Here is a 26,325-nt window from a genome sequence, read left to right as displayed (position 1 = left end):
GTGTCTGTCACGCTCCTAGTCCTAGACCTCTTCCATGCTCCCCAACCCCTGGGAGAAGGAATGTCGACCGGCGAAGGGAGGTGAGAGATGTTAAAAAGCGAGCGGGCGTCCCCTCGAGCGATCCTGCTGACGCATCCCAGGACGCTCTCCCTCGCCACAGGAAAGGTGAGATGAGGAAGTGTTCGGATACTTGCTCTCCTGCCAATATAAGAGGCAAGATGTCGCACAGGCGGCCGTCCCCTTTGGCAGGAGGTAAGGAAATATCGGACGAAGAGACTTTCGGTGCTTGCGTCTTCGTCTGATGACGCAAAACCTCGACGCGGTTGGCGTCAACCCCTAGAATCAAGAGACCCAAGTCCCCCGTAGCGTTACAGCAACCGTCGTGCAGTAATTGGAGGAGACGCATAACGCACAGCTCTTCGGAAGAAGTTTGCTTTACATCGGTGCATGCTTCTTCCCCTCCCCCAGACTGGGAGGTGGTCCCTCATTGGAGCGGTCTCCACCTTTGTCGACAGAAGATCACTACTAGTGTCTCCGAAGCGGTAGATGGCGGGCAGTGCCGCCTTCAGTTATTCCCCAACAACAAGAGGTACCGCAAGCAGCTTTCTTGTCAAAGCTTCAGCAGTCCATTACGTCTCGGTTTTGATGTCTACAAGTCGCATGGACTAGCAGGTGAAGCGCGACCGATAAAACACAAGATAAAACCGCAGTTAGCACAGCGTGACGCTAACAGACGAAGACTCGCTGCAGGTTGCAGCGCTCTTAGACACTCACAGCAACCTACACCCGTGACGAAGCAGACGCAAGCACGACGCACGCAACCAGGCTCCCTCGCAGCTTACCGGACATGTGACGGGAAATGACAAGGATCGTGACGCTCCCTCGCAACAGGCTGGACGCACGCAGGACGCACGCAGCATGCTCCCTCGCAGCAGGTTGGACGCATGCATGACGCACGCCAAAGTAAGACGATGTGCGTGATTCCCCCACTCGTTCGACATCGGAAATCGCCAATACTTTGGATGAGATATCAGAGGAGGAGACGCAAGAAACTCTTCATGCGGCGGATCTGAAAAGATTACTTGCGGTATTGGCGGACTTATATCCGAATATTTTTCAGCAGGCTGTACCTCGGAGCCCGCCCTCACAGTTTATGAAGGGTAGACCCCAGAAATCTTCCTCCTTCAAGAATGAGGTCTCCTCTGCCTTAGCCCAAAAGGCAACGCAGGACTTTATATCTAAATCCCCGATAATGGTTTTCATGATAATCGGGAACCTCGCCGAATGCTCGAATTCCTGGAATTTCTAGCGTTTGTAAGAAGAACTGCTACTGAAGTAAGGATACCTCTCAGTAGACGACCAACCCTGGAATACAGAAGAACGAACGCGAATATCCAGTTTGACTTGAACTTTCGTCTTCGGGTTTTCTGTTTTCACTATTGAAGTTTTCCTTAGGGGAAAACTTCTCCTTCACTCTCTTGAATAAGAGAAGGAAGGGTGTAGATTTCCAATCCTTATTCTCATTACTCTAAGGGAAAAGAATTTAGGATGGAATTCGCTGTACAGAAACCTACAATACACGACGTATATTACCCTCGACACATGATTCTGTTAAGCAGTTGAATTGTTCGGGGGTTAGTCACATACCGTAGTTAATTCTACGGTTTGTGACCGAGACGGCTAGTATCCTAATGGAACTGCAATTCGGGACTGTCTGCATCTTCCCAGAGTTACCAGTTTCGATTTTTCAGATACTTATGGTATGGTCACGACACCACCACCTCAGTTTTTTGTTTTTACCGAAATCCGTTTTCATTTAAATATAATTGCTCGAGCATAATAGATCCTTTTTTTTAACGCTCGATTATTCTAGCCGAACGCATTCCTTCGAAGAATGGATTACCTGGCAACTCAGGATAGCGAGTGAGCAAGAACCACTGAGTAGGGGACTACAGCAAGACAACCTAGTTCCAGCTGGCTCTCAGAGATGCATTGTCGGATTATGTGTCTCTCCCATACAAGGATTGACTAACGAACCTTTTCTCTGTCCAACAATATCGGACTTAACGTCTCTGATTAACGGGGATTCTCGCATACATGAATGACATCTGCATCCCCTTGAATATTGCGAGAATTTGCAACAGAGATAATATTCTGGAATCTTTCATCTTTATGTTTACCGCACGGTAACAAGTTTTGACTAGTTCTCACGCTGCTCGCATTGCGATAATGCGGAATTATTTCTTCAGACATCTGATTTGTCGTCAAAATATCTTTATTCGGCGAGGTGCAATTGTTTATTGTTCACCCGGAATTGACAGAATATATACGGAAGACATCGCCTGCTCCCCGACCTGCCAGCTCTACTTCCAAATAATCAGCCCATGAGACGTAGTACTTCCCTGTTTTTCATTACTGGAAACCGCCCCGCTTTCATTACAACTACAATCCCTCACCTTACAGCAATGAAATAGCTGTTAGCGTTTTTAGTCCTTTATAAGCACAGGTTCAGAACCTTGAGAATCCTTCTCTCGATTCGGCTGTGAAGACGTAGTTTGCATTCACTTTTCACCTTCATCTTCAATTGAACATAATGTTGTTTTCGTTTTTAGCTGAGATTCAACTACTATGAGAATGTTTGCCATTAAGAACCTCGGTCTCTAGAGGGCAATTGACTTTCGCTTATTGGGCACATGCCTTAAGAGATCACGTGACTTGCTCGGATGCTTGGACAACTTGCCTCATTACCGAACGCTGTCAGTAGGCAGTTGTCAGAGCGCCCGATTCAGTTACGGTTTACGTTGTGGACTCAATAGGTTGTTCCAGAACAATCAGTTGAGTTGGTGGCACGACACCAACAAGCTACAAGAAGGTTTCGAACTTCAACAGAAGGAACCCCGACCTAGTGTTGCATCAGACGCATCGGACGTGGGGTGGGGTGCAACACTAGGTAATGACGGGATCTCTAGTCTATGGCAAGATCAAAGTAGTTCAGGTCAACGCAGACAACACACGGCGTTGGCCTACATAAAGAAGCAGGAGGCACTCGTTCGGACTCCTTTTACGAGGCAGCAAAGGATCTCTTATTGTGGGCGAAAGAGAGGAACATTACTCTTCTAACTCGCTTTATAGAAGGAGAGAAGAACGTCAGGGTGGATCTCCTCAGCAGAGAAAGACAGGTTCTCACGACGGAGTCGGACCCTGCATCACGAAGTAAAGCAGCAGACTGTGCAATCAGTGGGGAGAACCGTCTATAGACCTCTTTGCGACGCAGAGAACAAAGAGGTTACCTGTTTACTGCTCTCCAGTCCCAGACCAGGAAGCAGTGGCAGTAGACGCCTTCCTCATGGATTGGGAAGGAAGACACGTACGCCTCCCCCCCCATTTAAGATCCTAGACTGAGTCCATAGAGAAGTTCAGGGAATCGAACAACGTCCGCATGACCCTGATAGCTCCGTTTTGGCCCATGAGACCCTGGATCACAGATGTGATGGAGTGGCTAGTAGACACCCCCAGATCGTTACCGTGTCGGAACAATCTACTCAGACAGCCACATATAGAGAGACAACATCAAAATCGCCTCTCTCAATCTAACTGCCTTTCGACTATTGAAAAACTGGCAGAGCGAAGGGCTTTTTGAGGGAAGCTGCAAGAGCAATCGCTAGAGCGAGGAGGATGTCCACAATCAAGGTGTACCAGTCAAAGTGGGACGTGTTCAGGAAATGGTGCAGAAGTAACAAAATTTCCTCTTTCAGTACCTCTAACTCAACTAGCAGATTTTCTGTTACACTTAAGAACCAAAGAGAAACTAGCATTATCAACTATCAAGGGATAACGCAGCATGCTAGCCTCCGTCTTCCATCACAGAGATTTTGACATGTCGGGAGAAAGGATCTCTCGGACCTCATAAGGTCCTTTGAGACAGTTAAGAGTAAGGATAACCCAACCCCCTCTTGGAATTTGGATGTTGTTCTGACTTTTCTAACCTCGAGCAGGTTCGCAACCCTCGACAAGGCTTCATGGAAGGATCTCACCAAGAAGACCCTATTCCTGGCTGCGTTGACAACGGCCAAGAGGATAGGAGAGTTCAAGAATGTAGGCTTCAATGAGGAGAATGCAGTCTGCTCGCTACAACTAGGTTTTCTCGCCAAGAATGAGAATCCTCCTCACCCATGGCCTAGATCCTTTACCATACCAGGGTTATCTCAGTTAGTAGGACAGGAAAAGGAGAAAAGAAAAGCCTTTGTCCAGTTAGAGCCCTAATGTATTATCTACAGAGAACCAAAAACTTAAGAGGACAGACAGACAACCTCTAGTCCTTGGTAAAGAAGCCTTCACTACCTGTGCCAAAGAACGCACTGGCGGTCTTTGTCAAGGATTTAATAAGGGAAGCTCACCAGAATTTTGATGAGAAAAGCTTTCCAATACTCAAAGTCAATGCGCACGAAGTAAGAGCTGTGGCGACTTCGAGGGCGTATAGACACAAGTCGATGGAATCGATCTTGGAAGTGACATTCTGGCGAAGCAAGTCAGTCTTCGCAGATTGCTACCTTAAAGACGTACAGACCCAATATGAGGATTGTTGTTCCCTAGGGCCGTACGTTGCCCTCCGGCGCCGTAGTTGAGAAGGTACCAAACTGCCTCTAACCTATAACCTTATTTATACCCTTGCATTTTATTGAACTTGACCTCACAGGCTGTCTGTGAAGGTTATTGCAACCTTCCACAGTCTGGGGTGAAAGTCTAAGTTACGTTTTATGTAGTGTGTTTTAGTGTGTTAGTTGGTCAGGTGGTCAGCTCATTGTCCATGGCTTTGCCAGGATAGCAAGGGTGGTGGTCTAGTCAGGTTAAGGTCAAGGACCGTCTGACAGCCCCACAGAGACTTTCTACAGCCCCCTGGGTGGATCGCTGGGTCTCTCAAGGAATGCAGGCTAATGAAGCAGAAAAAACTTCGAAGCCAGCTTCCTTATCAGGTATGAACCAGATTATTGGTACAGCTAATTTGTTGTGATCAATAATTTTACGAATTCCCAACGGTGCTGCGGTTCTCTGACCCACCACCAAAGGTGCCAATCAGCTATATATATGTAACTACCAGGGAAGTTAGATATTTAAAAATGTTATTTTCATTTTAAAAAAAAATAAGTTTTTAAATATACTTACCTGGGTAGTTACATATATAAAAGGTCCCTCCCATCCTCCCCTCTGGAGAAAACAGAGGCATGGAATTTCTGAGGATAAATGGGAATGGTTCCAGATACCTACTAGAGGGAGCACAGGTATGATCACCTGACCGTCTATCGGCGATAGCCGCGAATTTTGAATTTCTGCCGTGCGCGCGACGAATCGGCGGGATTAAGCTATATATATGTAACTACCAGGTAAGTATATTTAAAAACTTATTTTAAAATGAAAATAACATATTTAGTAATATTCAAGCATTTACCTTCATTTTGCTACAAATTGGAAGTCTCTAGCACAATATTTCAATTTATGGTGAATTTATGAAAAAAATAACTTTCTTTACGTCCGCGCGGTAACTCTTCCGAAAAAATCATACGTGCAATTGTGGTAATGTTTGCACCATTTTAAATTAGCCGTTACATAAAGTTTTATATATGAAAATGTGCACAATTTCATGTAGAATACAACATAAAATAATTGAAGGTTGTAGCTTTTCTCCTTTTCGAAATATTTGCATATAAATCACGATAAATAGAAAAAAAACCACGTTCGGTCAACTTTGACTACCGAAATGGTTGAAAAACGCAATTGTAAGCTAAAACTCTTACAGTCTAGTAATATTCAGTCATTTATCTTCATCTTGAAACAAATTCAAAGTCTCTAGCAAAATATTTAGATTTATGGTGAATTTAAAAAAAAATCTTTCCTTCCCTCCGCGCGCGGATTCTCCGCCACAAATCTCTGAAATGCGTACGTCCCATTCTCGGAATATTTGCTCCGTTTCATATGAGGCATTTCATAGAGTTTTATATATGAAAATGTGCGCAATTTCATGTAGAATAAAACTAAAAATATTTGAAAGTTGTAGCTTTTCTTATTTCTGAAATAATTGCATATAAAAAATATATATATAAAAATTCGACATTCGGTCAACTTTAACTCGTCAGATATGGTCGAAAACTGCAATTGTAAGCTAATACTCTTACAGTATAGTAATATTCAATCATTTGTCTTCATTTTGAAAGAAACTGGAAGTCTCTAGGACAATATTTAGATTATGGTGAATTTTTTGTTTTTGGAAAAAAAAAATATTTGTTTACGTCCGCGCATTACGAATTCATGCATTATTTTGTGATAATATTTTCTCTGTGTTGCTTTTATCGTTTTACAATGTGTTATATACCAAAGTGATCGCAATTTAGTGTACATTACAAAAAAAAAGTAACTTGTTACCTTTAACCGTTTTGCGCACAGCGCGATTTGAATACAATTATATATGAAATTTCGTTTTTGCGCTATCATATATCGCATTATTTATATACGATAATGATAATTTTTTTCATTTTTGATGGTTGCATACTAAACTTCAGGCAATGACAAAAAAAGGAGCCAAAAATGAACCCTTAATCTTGAAAACTAAGCGCCCTGTGATTTTTTGAAAAAAATATTTTTTCCGCTTCCGCGCTCACTCTGAAACACCTCCGGCACACGGGAGACAATTTTTTTTTTACCGCTTCGGCGTAAGAGGGTTAATCGGGCTAATTCAGGTGTTCAGGGAGTGTATTGCAATATGAAGTTTTCATAATAAAACTAATATTGTAATACTACTTACCTGAACACCTGAATGATTCCCACCCTCCTCCCCACTTCAATTTGATAGTGAATGATTCAATTGAGGAGACAGGCCTTTGGTGGCCGGTATTTGTTGCAGCATTGCCAACGGTAGCACAGGTAACTCATTTGACTAGATTTTACCTGCAGCGTTGGTAACACTGACAGTTAAAATTACCCACTTTTTGGGTAAATATGTGGGGATATAGTTCAGGCCTGTCAGTGACCAGGGCTAATTCAGGTATTCAGGTAAGTATTACAATAAAGGGATTTTGACGAAGGAAAATTCTATTTCTGGGCAAGGTCCCGTGTCGCCCAGTGAAATGTCCCTTTAGCACACATTTCTAAGGTAAATTATTGCTAACATACCAGAGAAAAAAGCTAAAATGGAAATGTCAGAATATTCTGACTCGCTCACCTTATACAAAAGGTGTCAGTATGGTTTCTGGGACGAGTGAAACCACTACCACGGGTCTCTTACCATTTAGATTCATGCCTCTTCGAAATTCCTCTACCAGAGAGGGCCGATGTAAGGCCCACTCCCAGCTACGAATACTACTAGCGCCCCCAACGCTACCACCAGCGCCTCTACCGGTCATCCTTGGAGTTAGCCTGTCAAGCTTGGGCCCTAGGGTGGGGTTATAAAAGAAGGGTGGGATTTCACTGGGCGACACGGGCCCTTGCCCAGAAATAGATTTTTCCTTCGTCAAAATCCCTTTTCTGGGCTCAGCCCGTGTCGCTACGTGAAATAGTACCAGGGAATTGGCCACAAGCTTGAGGAATGAACAAAATAGATACAGGCGGCCCTCGGTTAGTGGCAGGGGTTCCGTTCCTGGCCGCCGACTCCAAGCGATTTTCGACACCAAGCGATTTTAAAGCCTACGGCCACCGCACACCTTTCGAAACTCTAGACCAGTCAAAGGCGCCATAATCCCACAACGGCGCAATAAGTAAAATTATATTTATGCAGTATAGTACTATAGAATTTACTGTACAGTACATGTGGGTGTCTAGATTATGTAAAGATATAATAAAGTTTATACAGTGTACAGGTAGCTGTAGTGTTCAGGTTATGATCATTAGTCTTACGATAGTCCAATTTTATGAGAGATCAAATTACAATGGCCTAACTTTATCCATCTTCTAGTTACATAAGTTCAATAACAGCAAAATAGAATGATGAAAGTATGGTTTTAACGTTATACTTGTTGCGTGAACGTGTACAGCCATGAACAACCGAACGAGAAACGGCTTTTTTTTTCTAAGTACAACCGAACTGGATAACATCTGTTTGGCTTGTATTTCAATCATCGTACTACAGTACAACATTACCGTAGTTGTTATAAATGGCGTTATGTATAGAATAGAACTGAGATATCTTAATGTAATAACTTTATTCGCTATAGATCAGAGATCAATATAGATTAAAGATCAATCGGGAAATATACTGTTAAATTTAAACCTAGTTATACCTTAAGCTTAGAAAACTATTCAAGCTGCTAAGGACTATTATCGTACATCGGCAACAAGGATAAAACTGCAGTTAACGTATGCCATCAAACACAACCGTAGATAAAATTGGGATAAAAATCATTTTAATCAAAACTACTGTGCTTGAAAGAACACATTTTACTGTTGGTTTCACGCCGATATAAGATAAATAACGTAAAGTTCGTATTACGATGATATAAAGGATTATTGCGAACGGAATCACATAATTTTTTACGCAATTAGCATGCCGCCAACGTAATCTGTTAACGAAAAAAAGTAGTTCACATTCACAACGAGACATATTCAATAAATATTTCTGCCTAAAAACACGCTGTATAAGGAAAAATAACTTTTGTCTCATATAAGTCAAGTATCTAGATATTCGTTTATGCTAACTAGAAGCAAGAGCATTCGCTATTGCGTTATGGTGAAACAAACTCGTATTCATCAGCTGATTTAAAACCACAACATTGGCCGCTCCGCAGGATACTGGCCTAAATTTGCTGTAGTATTTTAAAATACAATAATATGAGAATACATACAATATTCTTGGATACAGTGAAATAATGTATAACTTTTTAAAGGATTTATGGAAAAGATGCATAATTAATAAAATAACACAATGCATTTTTCGGAACTGGCGGACAAGAATGAACATGAAAAAACATCCCCTGACAACGTGGAGCATAGTTACAAAGGTTGCCTTAATTTGTATCTTATTTCTGTACAAAAATGAAAATACCTTTACGTAATATATTTTCATACACATTTTAAACAGAAAAGCATAAACATTTAAAAAATCGACACATCGATTGCTAAATTTCCACTCTTTTTAACTATATTTTCGGAAGAGCAGCAGACGGCGGCATACAAAACGAACTTGAAAAAACATCGTAGTCGATAACTTGAAGGGCAGTTTCAAAAGCTGCCTTTTTATCTTATTTCTGCACAGAAATAAATATACCCTATTCGTAATACATTTTCATACACATTTTAAACACAAAAGCATAAATTTTTATAAAATCGACACATCGATCGCTAATTTGCACTTTTTTTAAATTGATATTTTGTTCATGCCACTTACCTGACAGATATATATATAGCTGTATTTTCTGACGTCCGACAGAAATTTCAAACTCGCGGCACACGCAGCAGTGGGCGGCCAGGTGGTAGTACCCATTCCCGCCGCTGGGAGGCGGATATCAGGAACCATTCCCATTTTCTATTCATATTTTTTCTGTCGTCGGTCGGTAAACATCTGTTTACAGACCTCTGCTCAGGATTTTTTGGAATTTGACTCGTTTCTAAGTATCTGATTGATTTTGTTGGTATTGAATTGGATTGTGGAATTGGCATGCGCGATAGTGGACCGTTTTTTTATTTTTGGATTGACTTTTCTCTATAAGATATGTCTGGATCAAGTGGTGTGACTTTCAGAGTGTGTGTGAGTGCTGATTGTAAGGTGAGGCTACCGAAAGCATCGGTAGACCCCCACACAGTATGTATGAGTTGTAGGGGACTTCATTGTTTGATTGATCATCGGTGCAAGGAATGTGAGAGTTTGACTGATGATGAATGGAGAGCATATGAGTCCTATCCGGCCTGAAATTGGAGCGCGAATAGGATCCAGGAGGTCTTCCTCAAGGAGTTTCTTCCAAAGGTAAGACTAACGTTTCTCCTGCACTAACACCTGTAGTGTTTACAACCCCTAAACCTGTGTTGCCTTCGGGCTCTGATTCTGTGTCGGGAGGAGCGGATGCTCTCTATGATTTTGGAGTCCCTTCGCACTCTGGAGACCAAAAAAGTGAAAGCCTTGGAAACTGGCTCGGTGCAATGTGTGATCGTGCCCCCAGATGGTTGTGGAGGGGGCGTCAGATCGGCACCCCATAATGCCTCTAGGCCTAGACCTCTATCATACTCCCAAGACCCAGGGAGGACGTATGTCGAAAGTCGCAAGAGGGTTTACGGGGGCTTCCACCGATCTGGCGTCCCTTCGGCAGACCATGTAGCAAAGACCCAGGCTGCCAAGGACCGTGCACGAGCACGCGTCTTGAAGGATTGCTTTTCGTCCTCCGAAGCGTCCTCCCCGCGCAAGGGGTGGAGCGCTAGGAGAGACTCTCGTCCGTTAAAGAGGACGTTCTTGCGGAGGACGCTTCACGTCCTCTTTTCGCCGCTTTCGTCGGAAGACGCGTATGATGTCTTTCCGCCTCAGAAGAGAGGTTAGGATCTCCTCCGATGAGGACGCTAGGTTGCGCGCACAGGCGCGTACACCTGAGAAACAGGTAGCTGTTCCTTTGAGAAGGAAGGAGGCGTCCCGTCGCCCCTCGTCTTCTCACAGGACCAGTCCTGCTTCTCGTCTCATTCTTCTCCAACGAAGAAACATTCTTGTCCCTTCAGGACCAGCTATCCTCGCTTATGGCTCAGAGGACTTGCCCAGCAGCAGTCGAGCCTAAGCGGAGGAAGGACCTTAGACTGCCCTTTGTAAAGAGGACTAAGCAGTCTCCGTTGTCTTCGCCCCCTGCGTCTTCGTTCGCCGATAGTTCTCCTTCAGCGATTCGCCGATCTCGTTCGTCTTATAGAAGGACGTTACGACAGGACTCTCGGCAGGACGTTCGGCAAGGCTGCTTGTCGGGACGCTCGCGCTAGGCAGGACGTTCGTCAGGACGCTTGGCACGGACGCTAGGCAGGACGTTCGTCAGGACGCTCGGCAGACGGTTGTCAGGACGCTTGGCAGGACGCTAGGCAGGACGTTCGTCATGACGCTCGCCAGGTACGCTACACAGGACGATCGGCAAGGCCGTTCTCCAGGACGCTAGACAGGACGCTTGGCAGGAAGTTCGCCAGGGACGTTCAGGCCTCCTTTCAAGACGCTTTCGGGGAGCTTTCTTGAACAAGAATTTTTTACCCCCGCCCAGACACTTTGTTACGCGCTCAGGCCACTTGTTTTTATTTGATTTATTTTAATTTAATTAATATTTAATATGAGTAAATAAAAATAAAATGTAGTTAAGTATGCCAGCGAAGAGAGGTAAAGACGCTTCTCGGGCAGGTGGGACTGCCGCGGAAGACGCTCGTCCGCCTCAGGACGCTCTTCCATCAGCGAGCAGTAAGCGTCAGAAAGAAGACAGCAGTGATAAGGCTGCAACTTGCAAGGAGAGGGGTCCTTTGATCTTGCCAAGAACCGGCAATAGGACGCCTTCGCCTGACAGACGTTCTCCTCTTCCGTTGAGAGAAGAAGGAGAACTGGGTAGTTCGGCTGAGTCGGGTGAAGATGAACCTGCTACAGCCCCTTCTACCTCGGATTACAAAGTCCTAGTCAGACTTTTGCGGTCTTCTTTTGAGGACAAATTTCAGCCCGCAGCTCCCAAGTCTCCTCCTTCACAGTTTTCTTCATCGAAAACGGGGAAAATCCCGGAGTTCGTAGAGATGAAGACTTCTCTATCGACGAAACGTGCTTTCAAGAAGCTCCAGGACTGGATGTTAAGAAGGAGAGACCAAGGCAAGACGACCTTCGCCTTGCCTCCTACTAGACTTAGTGGTAAAGGAGGCATTTGGTATAAGACCAAGGACGAAGTGGGAGTTCGTATCCCTATCGTCTTGGCTCAAGGGGATTTCTCCAGCCTGGTAGACTTACAGAGGAGGTCAGTTTTACCCTCTGCCAAGGTAACTTGGACCGCGTCGGAGACAGACCATCATCTGAAAGGTCTGCTTAGGACGCTGGAAGTCTTCAACTTCCTTGATTGGTGCTTGGGAGTTCTGGATTTACAAGCGAGAAGCCCAGAATCTCTTAGTCTGGGGGAGCTGTCCAGCGTGTTAGCATGTATGGACAAAAGCCGTCAGGGATGGTTCGGAAGAGCTAGTATCTCACTTTGGGACAGCTTTGTTAAAAAAGAGAGCTTTGCTGTGCAACTTCACAGCTCGGTCAGTGACGCCAGCTCAGAAAGCGGACTTGTTGTTTTCGCCTCTTTCGAACCATCTCTTCCCCAGACTTTGGTAAAGGACCTAACGAACAGCCTACAAGAGAAGGCTACTCAGGATCTTTTGGCCCAGTCTACAAGACGGTCGGCCGGACCTTCAACATCTTCGGCTGCAGTTCGTCCGCCGAAGAAAGTAAAGCCCTTTCGTGGGGCTCCCCCCTCGAGAGCAGCTCCTCGAGGGAGAGGGTTTTCACGAGGAAGAGCTTTCTAAACTTAAACCAAAGCCTTCCAAGTGAAAAGCATGTCCTTCAGACACCAGTCGGAGCCAGACTGAAGTATTTTGCGGGAGCGTGGAGAGAGAGAGACACGGACTCTTGGTCCCTCAAGATCGTGGAGCAGGGGTACAAGATCCCCTTTTAGATCCTTCCCCTCCTTTCTTTCTACGACCTCCCAGTAGATCCTTTTCCTCCATTACCTACCAAGGAGAAAAAGAAGAAAGTCTTGTTCGATCTCCTTCAACAGATGATCGACAAAAGAGCGGTGGAACAAGTCGCGGACCTGCGGTCGCCAGGTTTCTACAACAGAATCTTCCTAGTGCCAAAGCAGTCGTCAGGGTGGCGTCCAGTTCTAGATGTAAGCAGGCTCAATCTTTTCGTGGAAAAGATAAAATTCACGATGGAGACGCCTCATTCTGTTCTGGGAGCCTTGAGACCGGGCGACTGGATGGTATCCTTGGACTTGCAGGACGCGTACTTCCACATCCCGATCCACCCTCTTTCAAGAAAATATCTAAGATTTGTCTTGAACAACAAAGTTTGGCAGTTCAGAGCGATGTGCTTCGGACTGACCACGGCTCCGATGGTGTTCACAGTAGTGATGAAGAACGTAGCGAGATGGACTACACTCTTCGGGAATAAAGGAGTTTATCCCTATTTACCTCGACGACTGGCTGATCAGGGCGTCGTCGAGAGAGAAGTGTCTGAAGGACTTGCAGTTCACTTTAGCCTTAGCGAAGTCCCTGGGACTTCTGGTCAACCTCGAAAAGTCGCATCTGACCCCAACACAGTCCATCGTGTATCTGGGGATTCAGATGGATTCAGTGGCTTTTCGAGCGTTTCCGTCCCACAGGAACGTCAGCAGCTAGGCTTAGAAAAGATCTCAGCCTTTTCTAAGGAAGGAGACTTGCTCGGCGAGGGAATGGATGAGTCTGCTGGGGACCATTTTCCTCGCTGGAAAAGGTCGTTTCCTTGGGAAGACTGCACATCAGGCCTCTCCAATTCTTCTTGGCAGACGAGTGGAAGGCAAAAGACGATCTCGATGCAGTATTGAGGATATCGATTTCGATCAAGAACCACCTAAGATGGTGGTTGGACCCTCAGAAGCTGCAAGAGGGTGTGTCCTTAAGTCTTTTGAGCCCAGACCTAGTGTTGTTTTCAGACGCTTCCATCACAGGATGGGGAGCAACACTAGGGGGGAAGGAAGTGTCAGGCTCCTGGAGAGGGGAACAGGTAGCCTGGCATATAAATGTAAAAAAGAAACTGGCAGCAGTATTCTGTCCCTGCAGTTCTTCGAGAAGAGTTTGGAGAACAAGATTGTTCAGATAAACTCGGACAATACCACAGCACTCGCTTATTTAAAAAACCAGGGAGGTACACACTCCAGGACGTTGTACTCCCTAGCGAGAGAGATTCTGCTGTGGGCGAAAAGGAAAGAGGTAACGATCCTGACGAGATTCATTGCAGGTGTGCAAAACGTCAGGGCAGACCTTCTCAGTCGTCGGGACCAAGTCCTTCCGACGGAATGGACCTTGCACGAGGACGTTTGTCGAGACCTATGGACGCTGTGGGGACGTCCACTGGTAGACTTGTTCGCAACGTCAAGGAACAAGAGACTTCCTCTTTACTGCTCCCCGGTCCTGGATCCAGAGGCAATCGCGGTGGATGCGTTGCTGTGGAATTGGACGGGCCTGGACCTTTATGCCTTCCCACCATTCAAGATTCTGGGGGAAGTCATGAGGAAGTTTGCGGCCTCGGAAGGGACAAGGCTAACCCTGATCGCTCCGATGTGGCCAGCAAGAGATTGGTTCACAGAGGTCATGTCTTTCCTGGTAGACTTTCCAAGGACATTGCCCTGGAGGAAAGATCTACTCAAACAGCCGCACTTCGAAAGGTTTCACAAAAACCTCTCCGCTCTGAGTCTGACTGCGTTCAGACTATCGAAAAGTTGGCCAGAGCGAGAGGTTTTTCGAAGGCAGCTGCGAGAGCAATCGCACATGCGAGACGTGCTTCCACAAGAGCTGTTTACCAGTCGAAGTGGGCTTCCTTCAGGGCATGGTGCAAAAAGGAAGGAGTTTCCTCTTCCTCGACCTCTGTGAACCAGATAGCTGATTTTCTGCTATTTCTCAGAAATGTGCAGAAAATAAAATTAGAGGTCCCTACAATCAAGGGATATAGAAGCATGTTGTCAGCGGTTTTTAGGCACAGAGGCCATAGACCTGTCTGACAACAAGGATATTCATGACCTTTTGAAGTCTTTCGAGACCTCGAAGGTGCCGCAAATGAGACCACCTTCATGGAATCTGGATGTAGTCCTGAATTCCTTATGTCAAACTCTTTCGAACCGCTTCAGACAGCGTCTCTTCGGAATCTGACAAGGAAGGCTCTTTTCCTAACTTCTCTTGCGACGGCTAAGAGAGTTAGTGAAATTCAAGCGTTTAGCAAGTTAATGGGCTTCAAAGGGGACAATGCGTCTGCTCGTTGAACCCATCTTTCTTGGCAAAGAATGAAAATCCTTCGAACCCTTGGCCGAAGACTTTTGAAATCAAAGGTATGTCAAGTCTGGTGGGCCAAGAACCAGAGAGAGTCCTTTGCCCGGTAAGGGCTCTCAAGTTCTACGTGCATAGAACTAAAGAGGTTAGAGGTCCCTCAGGTAACCTCTGGTGCTCTGTGAAGAGGCCAGAGTTACCTTATCAAAGAATGCAGTGGCTTTCTTTCTAAGGGACACCATTCGGGAGGCTCAATTCATCTTTCCAGAAGACTGATTTGAGCCTCTTCCGAGTAAAAGCGCACGAAGTACGAGCCGTCGCTACCTCTCTTGCCTTCCAAAAAGAACATGTCAATCAAGGACATCCTCGATTGTACCTTTTGGAGGAGCAACTCCGTCTTCGCCTCACATTACCTAAGGGATGTGAGAACGATCTATGACGATTGCAATGCACTGGGGCCATACGTTTCTGCGGACACAGTATTGGGGTCCGGAAGTATCTCTTTTCCCTATTCCTTAGTTAGGTTAAGTTAGGTTGGTGTGTTTTAGGTTGTGGTGAGTCTTATGTGAAGATCTCCCATCCATTAGCTAGTTTAAGGGGTTTGTGTATAGTTGGTCAGGTGGTGGTCAGTTGCTTCGTTGCCCTCATTTGTATGGCCCTCGATGATCTTGTCACGCTGAGGTCTCGCACCGTTTGACAGATCATCCAGAGCGCACCAGCACTACAGGTCTCCACCTGGCTGGCAACTCTGTAATTAAGCAAAAGCAGCCTTACGTGACAGTAATCACATAGTCTACTTTGCAAACAGGTAAGGAACCAAGATGTATATCATCTACTATTGTTAGTTCCCAAAAATCCTATTCTGTCTGTTCCCACCATCCGAAGGTGTGATTCAGCTATATATATTCTGTCAGGTAAGTGGCATGAACAAAAATGTTATTGTTATTATTATACAATTAAGTTTGTTCATACTTACCTGGCAGATATATATAATTAAAGTGCCGCCCTCCTCCCCTCAGGAGACAGAGGCATTAATAAAAATATGAATAGAAAATGGGAATGGTTTCCTGATATCCTCCTCCCAGCGGCGGGAATGGGTACTACCACCTGGCCGCCCACTGCGTGTGCCGCGAGTTTTGAAATTTCTGTCGGACGTCAGAAAATACAGCTATATATATATCTGCCAGGTAAGTATGAACAAACTTAAATTGTATAATAACAATGACATATTTGGAAGAGCGGCAGATTGCGGCTCACAAGAAAGAACATGAAAAACATCGTATTTGATAACGTGAAGGGCAGTTTCAAAAGCTGTCTTTGTATCATATTTCTGTTCAGAAATAAAAATACCTTTCACGTAATACATTTTCATACACATTTTAAACAAAAGCATGAACATCTATAAATCGACACATCCATGGCTAAATTTGCACTAATGTAACTCGATATTTTCGGCATAGAACAGCGTCAGAGGCATATATTTTACCCTAATACCTACGTAATAACTCTCTATAAAATTTGTTAATAAAATTTGCATAACCTTTATGGTCTGAACGGCATTTCTACAAATGTATGAACTCGTTAGACAACGACGCTAGCGGCGCTGTTAACTGAAAATTGTGCCTTAAAGATACCTTTAAAATGCCTTATTTTTTTAATGAATATTTTTGACGACCGCCGTAAAACCGATTCGCCATTGTGTGATTGCGCTGTTAACCGCGGGCCGCCTGTATTGTAAGGAACAAATAAAAAACAATTAAGGTTAATTATTATAATCTAAGATAAACTTATGAACTAGAGATGATTATAATAAAGGCTTAAGATTAATTACAGTAACTTAATATTAACCTTAACCCTTAAACGCCGACTGGACGTATTTTACGTCGACATTTTTTGTCTCCCGTGTGCCGACTGGACGTATTTTACGTCGACATACAAAAGTTTTTTTAAAAATTCGCGGAAAAATACTTTTAGGCCTACCAGCCGAAAACTCTTGAATCATGCGCCTTGGGGGATGCTGGGAGTTCACGGATCAAGGTGTTGTTTTGTTTACAATCCTTACGCAGGCGCGCAAGCGCGAATTTCTTTCTTGCCGCACTAAAAAGTATCTGTGACACATCTCTGAAATTATTTCGTCACTTTGACATAATTTTTTTACCATTTTAAATTAGCCGTTACATGTAGTATTATATATGAAAATGTGCACATTTTTATGTAGAATACAACAAAAAAATACTCATGATTGTAGCTTTTATCAGTTTTGAGATATTTTCATATAAATAACGATAAGTGCCAAAATTTCAACCTTCGGTCAACTTTGACTCTACCGAAATGGTAAAAAAATGCAATTGTAAGCTAAAACTCTTATATTTTAGTAATATTCAATCATTTAAATTAATTTTGCAACTAATTGGAAGTCTCTAGCACAATATTTCGATTTATGGTGAATTTATGAAAAAACATTTTCCTTACGTCCGTGCGGTAACTTTCGAAAAAAATCATACATGCCGATTGTGGTAATGTTTGCGCCATTTTAAATTAGCCGTTACATAAAGTTTTATATATGAAAATGTGCGCAATTTCATGCACAATACAACTAAAAACAACCCATGGTTGTAGCTTTTATCAATTTGGAAATATTTTCATATAAAAAATGATCAAGTGACAAATTTCAACCTTCGGTCAATAATTTTTTGACTCTACCGAAATGGTCGAAAAACGCAATTGAAAGCTAAAACGCTTATATTCTAGTAATATTCAAGCATTTACCTTCATTTTGCAACAAATTGGAAGTCTCTAGCACAATATTTCGATTTATGGGTGAATTTATGAAAAAATAAACAGTTCTTTACGTCCCGCGCGGTAACTCTTCTGAAAAAAACAAACCTTAACGTGCGATTTGTGGTAATGTTTGCACCATTTTAAATTAGCCATTACATAAAGTTTTATATATGAAAATGTGCGCAATTTCATGTATAATACAACAAAATATAGTTGAAGGTTGTAGCTTTTCTCCTTTTCGAAATATTTGCATATAAATCACGGTAAATAGAAAAAAAACCACGTTCGGTCAAATTTGACTCTACCGAAATGGTCGAAAAACGCAATTGTAAGATAAAAATCTTACAGTCTAGTAATATTCAGCCATTTATCTTTATCGTGAAACAAATTCAAAGTCTCTAGCACAATATTTAAATTTATGGTGAATTTTAAAAAAAAAACTTTCCTTCCCTCCGCGCGCGGATTCTCCGCCACAAATCTCTGAAATGCGTAAGTCCCATTCTCGGAATATTTGCTCCGTTTCATATTAGGCATTTCATAGAGTTTTATATATGAAAATGTGCGCAATTTCATGTAGAATAAAACAAAAAATATTTGAAAGTTGTAGCTTTTCTTATTTCTGAAATAATTGCATATAAAAAAATATATATAAAAAAATTCGACATTCGGTCAACTTTAACTCATCAGATATGGTCAAAAACTGCATTTGTAAGCTAATATTCTTACAGTATAGTAATATTCAATCATTTGTCTTCATTTTGAAAGAAATTTGAAGTCTCTAGGACAATATTTAGATTTATGGGGAATTTTTGACAAAAATATTTGTTTACGTCCGCGCGTTACGAATTCATGCATCATTTTGTGATATATTTCTCTGTGTTGCTTTTATCGTTTTACAAGTGTTATATCCAAAATGATCGCAATTTAGTGTACATTACAACGAAAAAAAAAGTAACTTGTTAACCTTTAACCGTTTTGTGCACAGCGCTATTTGAATACATTATATGAAAATTTTCGTTTTTGCGCTATCATATATCGCATTATTTATATATGATAATGATAATTTTTTTCATTTTTGATGGTTGCATACTAAACTTCAGGCAATAACAAAAAAAGGAGCCAAAAATGAACTCTTAATCTTCAAAACTAAGCGCGCTGTGATTTTTTGAAAAAAATATTTTTTCCTCTTCCGCGCTCACTCTGAAACGTCTCCAGCACACGGGAGACATTTTTTTTTTTTTACCGCTTCAGCGTTTAAGGGTTAAAGATAGATACAATATCATATAATATAATTTCTGTGTGAGTAAATCTAAAATAAAAATAAGGAAACATCACAACTATGTACATGTGGCATCTAAAGCATAAGAAAGGCTACATGGTGACAGAGCCGCAGGAAGGACGTCAGTGAGGCAGGTAGAAAGGAGATCTAGATCTAAGCTACTATTACTACTTAAGCAGTGTCAGGAGAAACTGTTTCCTGCTGCCACTGCTGGAAATTTAAGAGCTTCTAAGGACTTGAGGTAGTGACATTTGAACACTGTCGGAGATTTCCAGCCTGTATACTTTTTCAGATCATCAAAATTCATATGTTGAAAATAGTTGACTGAGGTTGCTACTGCCCTAATATCGTGTACCCTGGGAAAAGATTCTGGGTTGGCTTGTTTAATGAAATATAATATTTGCTGCCTAATTCCTTTTAAGGAAATGGTACCACCCTTTTCCCTCCTGAATAAAGGGCCTGAAGATCTTATGGCCGTTCTAGTAAGATATGCTCTTAGGGCAGTAACTGGACATAAGGAAGGGTCCTGAGGAAGTGGGAGAATCTTCCAAGGGGCCCACCTCGCCAGTGGATCTGGAGAAAGTAATACTTCTCCTGAAGGAAGAAATTCTATATGACCTGAGTCTCTAGATAGAGCTGACAGTTCAGATACCCTGGCTCCTGAGGCTAGAATTAAAAGAAATCATGTTTTCCTCAGGAGGGGTAAAAAGTCACATGAATCGTAATCAGTATCTGAGGCCAGTTTGAGAACATCATTTAAGAACCATGACACAGACTTAGGCCTCTGATGGTCTGAGCCAAGCACAGGCTCTAGGGATAGATGAAAAATAAGAGTCTGTTAGATCTATTTTGAAACCAAACTGGAAGATTTTCTTTAATGCTGATTTAGTAGTAGTAATAGTACTAGCTGCTAAACCTTTTTCAAATAATGATCTAAAGAAGGAAATGGCCAGGTTGGTTGTCATGGTTTGAGATTCGGTCTTCCTCAGAAAAATAGCTAGTTTTTTAACTGCTGAGTCATATTGACGAAGGGTCGACTCTCGTTTATCCGATTCTAAGAATAGGATGTTTTGAGGATCGATATCAGCATCCCTTTTTGCCGCAAACTTCATGAAGTCCATAAAGTTAGGGTTTTGAGAATTCCTGAGGAAGCGAACACAGTCTTCTTTTGTACTAGTTGGGATAGTTTGGGATTGGGAATCCGTTGAGGTCGGAGACCCAATTCCAATAGAAGTGGGAACCAGTTGCTCTTGGGCCAATTGGGGGCTACTTGAGCAACTCGTCCCTTGAAGGTCCTGAGTTTGTTCAGAACCTTCAGAAGAAGATTCACTGGAGGAAAGATGTAAATCTTCTTCCATTGATTCCAGTCTATAGCCATGGTGTCCGTGGCATAAGCCAGAGGGTCCAGGTTGGGAGCCACATAGCAAGGAAGTTTGTGATTTGACTCCGTGGCGAAAAGATCCACCTGGAGCCCCGGAACCTGTTGACAGATCCAATTGAATGACTGTTTGTCCAGGGACCACTCCGACTCTAGTGGGACTGAGCGAGATAGCGCATCTGCTATCACGTTCTTTACTCATGCTAGGTGTGTGGCGGACAGGTGCCATTTGTTCTTGGCTGCCAGAGAGAATATGGCTATCATGACATGGTTCACATGGCTTAACTTGAAGCCTCCCCTGTTGATGCAGTGTACTACTATTGCACTGTCTAACACCAGTTTGATGTGAGATCTCTTGGCTGGTTGAAGTCTTTTCAGGGTGAGGAATACTGCCATAGCTTCCAGTACATTGATATGGAGCTGGCGGAATGGAAGGGACTAAGTCCCCTGTATTTTCTTGTACTTGTACTGAGAGTATCCTCCCCATCAGCTTAGTGAAGCATCCGTGTGGATAACTAATGCCGGCGGAGGGAACTGAAGAGGAATTAACTTCGACAAATTCTTGACCTCCGCCCAGGGGCGGAGGCGCTTGCGTAGTATCGCCGGGATAGCGAACAGCTTGTCCCGGGATCTGTTGTTTGCCCTTGAGCGGTTTATGTCTTTGAGTTTTGCTTTTAGCAGAACGTCCATTACCGAGGCAAATTGTAGAGAGCTCAGGATCCTTTCCTGGCTCCTCCGAGACGTTTGTTTGCACTTGAGGAATTGTCTGGTTGCTTTGGCTATTTCTCTTCTCTTCAATGACAGAATTGATAGTGTGTGTGAGTTCAAGTCCCACTGAATGCCCAGCCACTGAAAGCGAGAGTCCGGTGTCAACCTGGACATGGTCTTGTTTATCTGAAATCCTAAGTGTTCCAAAAACTGAATTACTTTGACCGTTGCTTTGTGGCATTCTTTGATGTTTGTGGCCCAAACGAGCCAATCGTCCAGATACGAAACTAACATTATTCCTTGAGACCTGAGTTCTTGAACCATTGTCTCCGCCAATTTCGTGAAAATCCTGGGGGCTACATTGAGCCCGAAAGGCATTACCTTGAAGGAGAATGCCTGGTTCCCTAGTCTGAAACCTAGGAACGGGCGGAAGTGTCTTGCTACTGGAACATGATAGTATGCGTCTGTAAGATCGATAGAGGTGGTGACGGCCCCACGGGGTAGTAAGGTCTGCACCTGCGAGATAGTCAGATTTCTGAACTTGTCGCAACGAATGAATAAGTTTAGACGGGACAAGTCTAGAATTATTCTTCGTTTGTTTGAGCCTTTCTTTGGCACGCTGAACAAGCGACCTTGAAACTTGTAAGTGCTTGACTCTTGACACTACTCCTTTCTGAAGGAGTTCTTGGGCATACTCTATCAATTCCGCTGTCGGTTGTTGATAGAAAGTTTTGGATGGAGGAGGGCCTTTGGTCCAGCTCCATCCTAGGCCTTTGGACACAATGCTCTGTGCCCAGCTGCTGAACCTCCATCTGTGACGAAAGAGGAACAGTCTCCCTCCTACCTGAGGGTTCTCACTGGCTCGGGGAAGGGCGTGTCCCGCGCCGCCCTCGTAAGTGCTTACCCCGGCTGGATGCTCTTCCGCCGCCTCTCTGGCAAAAGGCACCTCTAGCCCTGCTACCCCTGCTGAACCTGTTGAAAGGTTGAAACGACTGGCCTTCAAATACTGGGTTGAAGGCCGGGGAGACAGTGAAGGAGGTGGAGGCTTGACTCTGAGGAGACGTCAGCAGCAGAAACTGTTGCTGAGGCTGTGCCTTTGATGTATATGGTTGCGGCACCTGAGAGACCGGAACCGCTTGAACCATTGGCTGTTGCTGGGGAGCCTGGAAAGGCTGGAATTTCCTAGGCTTCTTTGCCTTCTTGGATGAAGAAGTTGACTCAGGTTTCCTTTTGCTGGATAGTCCCCAGCGAACTTTAAGACTCTGGTTGAGTCTTGTAGCCTCACACTGCACTGAATTTACAATCGATTCTGGGAAAAGGTCAGCACCCCAGATCGAAGCAGCCAGTAACTTATTTGGCTCGTGACAGATGGTGGCTTCTTGCAGGACATGTTTCCTGCAGTTACGCTTTGCCACGATGAAGTTGTACAAATCACATTGTACTGTATGCAAATGTGATTTGGATATCAGTTTAAACAAAGGTTCGTCACCATATGTAACGGCTGAAACCTCTGTCATGACCAGAGTATTGAGGGATCTGGATAGTCTTGTTCGGGCATCGAATTCGGTCTGAATGAGACTGTCTGGAAGTCTGGGTAGCCGCTCACTAAACTGAGTGATGGCACAGTCTGGTTTCAATTTCCCGACCCCCCCCCCCCCCCCCCGAAAAAGGTGGCCGGGAGATCTGCCCATAGATCTTCCATACCAGGGAGGAGGAGTGATGTGGGCTCTGTTTCCCGGAGCTGTGGCATCGGCTCGTCCCTCATAGCGGCCTGCATGGTCGGCTCCGCCACCTTCGTAGTGAACGGGATGGGTGTTTCTCCGTCCACTACGAACATGGTGAAAGCGCTCTTAAACGCTTGGATCCTGGTATTTGCGCAGTCCCAATCGTCTAGGCTTCTTAGCCAGTCTTGTTGGGCTTGATCCCGGCCGAAGATTACTGCTTCTTTAGGGATCTTATCTTCTCTCCTTATGGCTGCCTCCGTAAGGCGGGCGTAACCGATGAAGGGGGGCTGCAGATTTGCTGGGTGGAACTCGAAGTCCTCAAGCCTTCGAGTTCCATAGTCCGCCAACGTCAGCATCCCGTCCTTGAAGGGGGTGTATGACGATATCCTCCAGGGATTGCTCGCCGTGTAAGGAGGGAGAGTATTGTAGTCCGGCATGGCTTGGGCTGCCATACCAGGCTGTGCAAGACCTGTCGTAGGGTTTTCACGGAGACCTGCTATGAGGTTCTCCTGAGTGGCCAGCCTTTCCGAGATGGCCCGGATTGACTGACCTGACTCTCAAGGAAGAAGAGATGTGGGAAAGCATCTCTTGGAACTTGTCCTGAACCAAGTTCCCTACCAGACTACCCATTTGCTGCATAATGTTTGCAGTAAATGAGTCCGAGTCAAAGGGAGTAGGTTCCTGCTTCTCCCTGGGAGTCTTAGGACGTGCTTCTGTTGAGGTTGAAGGCTCAGGGTCGGGTAGGAGCTGAGCCTTGTCCCTAGAAGACTTTCCTCTGGACCCTTTTGAATATGAAGAAGTCTTGGGTTTTTCTCCTCCGGGATGGTGAGCCGGAGATTTCTGAGCGTCACCCGAACCAGACTTCTTAGACAGAGTCTTATGAAGCATCTTGAGCCCCTACCAAACCTGCCTCACTCGACCTCCTACCTGCGGCCTCTACCGCCATGGGCTCGAGGTCCAAATTGAGAGCCGCTACTTCTTGCATAACTTCTTGACTGCCCAGCTCCTCCACAGCTTGGGCAACTTGCTCCTGGATGGCGGCGCTGCCACTTCTGGGTCGACGTATGAAGTCGACTTGCAGCCGGGGAAGACAAGAGCAGCCAACTTCTTATCTAGGATATAAGGCTGCCCCTTGGTAACGTTTTGGCCGAATCCGCCGACCCAGGCCTTCAGGGTGGTTTGGGCGGCATCCCTGACCGCTTGAGCAGTCTGAAAGAGAGGGTCAGTATAAATACTTAAGCTACTTAGGATTAACTTATGCTATTAACTGCAATGATATATCACATGCTATTAACTGCAATGATATATCACTCAGAAGGATCTGTATATATAGGCCAAAATTATATATGAGAAAACCTGGTATCCGGTGATGTACTTACTCCGGAGGAGACCTGGTCCACCAATTCATAGCAAATGGTGCAGCTCTCATGGTGCCAGACAGCTAGTTCCCCAAAACGGATGGCGCAGGTAGCATGGGTCCGGCAGACCTCGTGCCCACAAGGGTCCTGGAGGACAGCGTTGCAGCCTGACTCTTGGCAGTGGGTGGCCTGTAAGTGAAAAGATACATGAGTATCAACACTTAACTCGTTGGACTAAGTCCAAGAAGTGATATATCATAACACCGGAGTACACCGGAGTTACTTGATAGTTTAATGCTTGGTCTCTACTTGCTCTCCTGCCGTGTAAAGTGGTGGGTGTCATATAGAGTCTGTAAAACTAGAGTCAGTGCATCTCCGGTGTTGCCGGAGGACGAAAAATCACCAAAACCGAGTTACCTAATCTATACGCCGGAACGAGGAGTATGAGAACAGTGGGGGAGGAGCAGGAGGGGACCAGCAATTATGGCGGGGAGGATAACTCCGCCGTAAAAAAAGCATCAAAATAAGTAGGTGGTGAACCCGGGTGGTGAGTGGGGTCTCCGCCGACTTAGCAAACATAAAGGATGTATGCAATCAATAAATGAAATAAAAGTAAATTATGAAACAGTAAAATATACATGGCGGAGCTCTTCTACAGTCACCAAACTTGGGGCATGCCGGAGCCCCAAGCCGCTGGAGCGGGAGGGATGGTGACTCGGGGTGAGAGAGAGCTCGGCTCGGAAACCGAGGAGATCCGAGCACAGCCGAGCCTGGTGGCCAGCCGAGACTTGACCGCACAGGGGAAACCCCTCGGCACCGAAGGGTGAGAGCAGTGCGAGCCGAGCCAGCGTCGGGTGTCCCCCCTACTAAGTCCCGTAATTCCCCCCCCCCTCCCCCCTGGAGAGGGGGGAAGAAGTGGGGGAGCTCGGATGGTTGCCAGGGACAACGGGAACGAGCAGGTCTCCTCCCCCAAGAGGGGGGAGGAAGCATGGGGAACAGACGCAGGGTGGCTCATGGCGATCGCCCAGCCTCGTCGCGGAGGTGGTGTGAGCCACATGGTAAGACAGACCAGGCGGTCTGAGGTGGCCTAGGCTACCTCTAACCGTCTCAAAGTGCATGAATACAAAACATCCTAACAGAACACGGGGGGGGCGGGGGGGGGGGGGGGGGGGGGGGAGGGGGGGGGGGAGACGAAAAATATTAGGATAAGAGAAAGCATAGTCCTGGAGAAGCTAGACCGGGCCAACCAAGAAGGGAGGACGACTAGCGACTCAAGGAGCTGGCCTAGGCTGATACGTAGGAACGTAGGGCGGTGGCCAGGGTGGTCAGGACTAAAATGAAGGACGTATGTCCTAAAGGAGCCTATCACAGACCTAAATACAAAGGAACATGCATGCATGAACTCTGAGCTAAGGAGCGATGTAGGCTACGAGCTCGTGAGACCTCAAGGAAACCCCCGTGTAAAGATATGCATAAAAATAATACGTCAAAACTGCAAAATCATAATGGAAAGCATGTACTGCTAAACTATTCGAGTGCCATTGGTATAGGGGACCGAAGAAGCACAAAATAATGAAACACGTGGAGCGAGCCGCGCAAGGTGACTCTGTAACAAAGCCATCGGGGACTCTGTCTTTATAACCTAAATAAAAATGGTTAAACGGGCCTCTGACCGGCTAAAAACATGTGAAACACTTCTAGCAGTACTTAACTTAGATGCAGCGATGGCTTGACGTTCCATGGTGATATAAATCCAGAAAGAAAGCACAAAAACACAGATCGAGAAAAACATGTGCGAACTGGATGGTGCTAACGAAAAGGATGACCGGTAGAGGCGCTGGTGGTAGCGTTGGGGGCTTTAGTAGTGGTCGTAGCTGGGATCGGGCCTTACATCAGCCCTCTCTGATAGAGGGATTTCGAAGAGGGATGAATCTAAATGGTAAGAGACCCGTGGTAGTGGTTTCACTCGCCCCAGAAACCATACCGACACCTTTTATATAAGGTGAGCGAGTCAGAATATTCTGACATTTCCATTTTAGCTTTTTTCTCTGGTATGTTAGCAATAATTTACCTTAGAAATGTGTACTAAAGGGACATTTCACGCAGCGACACGGGCTGAGCCCAGAAATA

At 44.8% G+C, this 26,325-nt stretch overlaps 1 protein-coding gene across 1 annotated transcript in view; it reads left to right on the top strand.

Moving 5' to 3' along the window:
* Positions 1 to 26,325, top strand: part of LOC135198634 (uncharacterized) — a 102,120-nt gene that overhangs the window by 69,991 nt on the left and 5,804 nt on the right. The gene's annotated exons all lie outside the window — the stretch shown is intronic.

Source organism: Macrobrachium nipponense, chromosome 22 (genome assembly GCF_015104395.2).
Source record: "Macrobrachium nipponense isolate FS-2020 chromosome 22, ASM1510439v2, whole genome shotgun sequence".
NCBI lineage: Eukaryota > Metazoa > Arthropoda > Malacostraca > Decapoda > Palaemonidae > Macrobrachium > Macrobrachium nipponense.
This window is presented reverse-complemented; position numbering and strand designations above follow the sequence as displayed.